The sequence below is a fragment of the Gracilinanus agilis genome, unplaced genomic scaffold, assembly GCF_016433145.1.
Source record: "Gracilinanus agilis isolate LMUSP501 unplaced genomic scaffold, AgileGrace unplaced_scaffold43216, whole genome shotgun sequence".
Lineage (NCBI taxonomy): Eukaryota > Metazoa > Chordata > Mammalia > Didelphimorphia > Didelphidae > Gracilinanus > Gracilinanus agilis.
In genome coordinates, this window is record NW_025377152.1 from 1 (window position 1) to 3901 (window position 3901).

The following is a 3901-nucleotide window of genomic DNA, read 5'->3' on the forward strand; positions in this document are numbered from 1 at the left end:
TTTTTTCAGTCTTTTGGCTTTGTTTTATTTGTTCTTGTTGTCTTGAGAGATCATTAGTTTCTACTTGCTCAATTCTAGCCTTTAGGGATTGATTTTCAGCTATAATCTTTCGGTTTTCGGCCATAATCTTATTATTCTTTCTCTTCTGAACTTCCTGCGACTGAGTAGCCATCATTAGCCCAGCAGCTTCTCAGATTTATCCTCGCGCTCAGTGTCTATCCGCGATCTATTGGCTCCTGAGGTCTGAGTTCTGGTTTTTTCCAAGGTCAAGCCCCCTGGTGGGCCCCCTTGCTTGATCTTCTGCCGGAGGTTTCTTTACAAGTCTCAGGGTGCTGCTTCCACAGTCGTATACCCGTCCACACTGGTTCCCCACTTAGGCTTTAGTTCCTGGCTGTGTCTGCCTCCACCCACGCCTCCACAGTACCTGCGTTCTGCTCAGCCTGCGCTGTGCGCCCTGCGTCCTGCTCCCGCGTGCTCAGATTTCGCCTGAGTTCTTTGGCTTAATGGGGTCCTAAGTCTTGCTGCTCTCAGGAACAGGCCCCGGAGCTGCCAATGACTCGATGGGTGCCCCAAACTTGCTCTATTTCTTTTTAGCTGGCTTCGGAGCTACAGGTGTTGTGTGTGGAGGGGGTGGGGGTGGGGCAGTTGCTCGGCCCGCGATTAAGTGAGAGCCCTTATAGCCTGGAAATGTCTCAATTCCTCGTACCTTCCCCGCTGTGCCCTGTTGTGGGGTTCCTCCGTTCGTCTGGACTTGTTTTTATGTCCCCTTGAGGAGTTTTGTGTGTTTCGGTCAGGAGAGGTTAAGAGCTGCTTCTTACTCTGCTGCCATCTTAACCCGGAACCTCAAAACTTAAATTTTTAAGTAAAAAAAAAAAGATTCCTGTCCTCAAGGAACTCACAATCTAATGCAGGGTATAATACATTAAAAGAAACAGAATGAGGAGCTGGGGCCCATGCAATGAAGTCCTGCGGGAGGCAGGAAAAGGTATGAGAATGTCGAGTATATAAATTCAGTTCATCTTGCAGAATGATGAGTTTCTAGAGACGATGAAGTCCAATAAAGTAGCGGGGTGGTAACTTCTCAATTCTGTGATTCCAATATGAGTCTCTTCGATGATGTGATTCTGGTGTTATGGATATATCCATTAATTCTTTGACAGGTACTGTTGTTCAATTGTTTACTTGTGCCTGACTCTGTCACTCTGTCCATGGTATTTTCTTGGCAGAGATACTGTAGTGGTTTGCCATTTCCTTCTCCAGTGGATTAAGGCAAATAGAGGTTAAGTGACTTTCCCAGGGTCACACAGCTACTAAATGTCACAGGCTGGATTTGAACTCAGGTTTTCCAGACTTCATCAAGCCACCTAGCTGCCTCCTTGACAGGTAGTGCTGTGCCAATTAAAATGATCAACATGGAGAGATCTAGGAGGCAAAATCCGAGATTTATTATAGATGCTTTGACATTGGCCTGGCGTTCTTAATTAACTTTGAGCAAAGAAGAGAAATTTCCTAAAGTTCATGCAGTCTAATGTCATCAGAGATGAAGGAAAACCATGCGGCTTTTGGGTTTATAGCAGCCAAAAAAGGAGGCAAGAATTTACAAAGGCCCGAAAGGAAAAATAAAGGTTTACCTTAGGCAAGTATATTTGTAAGACTGATCTTTCTTGTAAGCTTGGGCGATTTACATTTCGATGTTAAGATTGACATTGTGAAGATCCACTTGGAGAGTTTATAGTGGGCTAAGTGAGGACAACCAAATGACAACTGACGAAGACAAATCTAGTCAAGAGCTCGTTGTACATTTATCAATAAACGGTGTAGAAAGTCATTTGGTAGGTATCGTAAAATCTTTTCCCTTGGTCCAAGCTTGTTTCAGCAGCACATATATATATATATATTTTTTTTTTCATATATTTATATATATTATATTGGAATTGGAACAACGCAGAGAAGATTAACACAACCCCTGCATTAGGATAACACAAAAATTCATGAATCATTTCGATAAAAAAAAAAAAAAAGGAATAACTCAAGATTCTCAGCAGGACTAGCTTGTACCATGAGGAAAGCCTCAGTTTTGCTAAGTGATTTCCATCATAGTTCAAGAGGGCTGTGTTGAATCCAAACAATAATGGAGGAGAGGAATCAGAGTTGTTTACAGTACTGATGCTAATCTCTCCAATTCTGTAGGGGCAAAGAGTAATGGATTTGGAAGGAGAGGGTGTGAGTTTGAATTCTGACTTTGCCACTTACTGCCCCAGTAACCTCGGACAGGTCATCTCTCTGAGACAGGCTTCTTTATTTGTAAAAGGGAAATGTTTCCATTGACTTAGAGCTTAATGGTCCCTCAGAGACCACTTGGTCTATTGATGTCAAATTTAAATAGAAACAGATGAACATTATGTACATTGTATTCCATTTTTAGTTATTTTGTCAAACATTTTCCAGTCACATTTTAATCTGGTTTGGGCTACACTAGCGAGTTCTACTTGGTAGCCTGCAACCATTAACCTAGTTTGACACCTCTGATGAGTTGAACCCTTTCATTTTTAGGATGAGGAAACAGGTTAACACAGGGAAGTGACTTGTCCAAGGTCATATAAGTAGTAATCATCAGAGCTGGAGCCTGAATCCCAACCGATGACTTCTAAAGTTCTTTACAGCTTTATATGTATGAAATAACATATTCAGGGGCAGCCAGGCAGCTCCGTGGGGAGAGAATAAGGCCTGGAGACAGGAAGTCCTGGGTTCAACTATGACCTCAGACACTTCCTAGCTGTGTGACCCTGGGCAAGTCTCTTAACTTCCATTGCCTAGCCCTTATTGCTCTTGTACTAGATTTTCAGTTCCAAGGCAGAAGGTAAGGATTTAAAAAAAAAGAAGAAAAAAAAAAGAAATGAGATATTCAGTACTCTATTTGCTACCTCTGCTGAACTAGGGATGTCAGCCTATGTGTACTGGTTGGATGTGGGTCCAAAGGTGAGATTGGGAAATCCAAACAGACTTGTGGAAATGCTTGTTTCTCTCTCTCTCTGTCTGTCTTTCTTACCTTCTGTCTTAGTACCAGTTCTAAGATAAAAGAGCAATAAGGGCTAGGGAATTGGAGTTAAATGACTTGTCCAGGGTCACACAGCTAGGAAGTGTCTGAGACCAGATTTGAACCGAGATCCTCTGGACTCCAGACCCAGTCCTCTATCCAATGCGTTACCTAGCTGTCCCCAAACACACGTTCTCTTAACAGCCATTTATGGCCTCAGTTAAACCTAAGTAGCATTTACTCAATCCACTGAATTTGGAAATAGCTATGCACCAAGACAAATGATGGGTTGTTTGCTATCCTTCCCCTCCCTTGTAAACAGAGGCTCAAACTGGGCATGAGTCAGACTTCAAACTCTCAGTCCAAAGGTTCAGGGCTTCCCTGGCTGTAATGCCAAAGGCTTGTGGAGCCATTGATTCCCAAGAGCAAGCCAGATCCTTCTTCAAGCTCAGCAATGCTTAGTGAAAGTTACTTCTCCATCACTCTGGATACGGCAATCAGTCCCCTCAGAGGGAAGAACCCAGGCAGCCTTGCCTCAGGATTCTCTGTGTTTCTCTTTCCTCTTTCTTAGACTGCTGAAATGATCACCTCTATCTTACAAATGAGGAACCCAAGGCAAAAAGAAGTGACTTGCCCAGTGTCACACAGCCACTGAGTGTCAGGTGGAATTTGAACCTGCATCTTCCTCACTCCAAGGTTCTCCGTTTACCCAGTTTACCCAGTTTACCCAGAGGGAACAGGATGGGGCTCAGGGTCCAGATGACAGAGAAGACTTCCTTGGGGGAATCAATGAGACCCCATTTGTTGGAATGGTCAGCAGCAGCAGCTAGAAGCCTCCCTCATATTCCCTGCCAGGTGGGGGTG

General features: G+C 43.7%; 1 pseudogene; it reads left to right on the forward strand.

The window, feature by feature from the left end:
* The first annotated feature begins 1909 nt into the window (after positions 1 to 1909).
* Positions 1910 to 2006, forward strand: LOC123255317 (annotated as a pseudogene).
* Positions 2007 to 3901: the final 1895 nt, after the last annotated feature.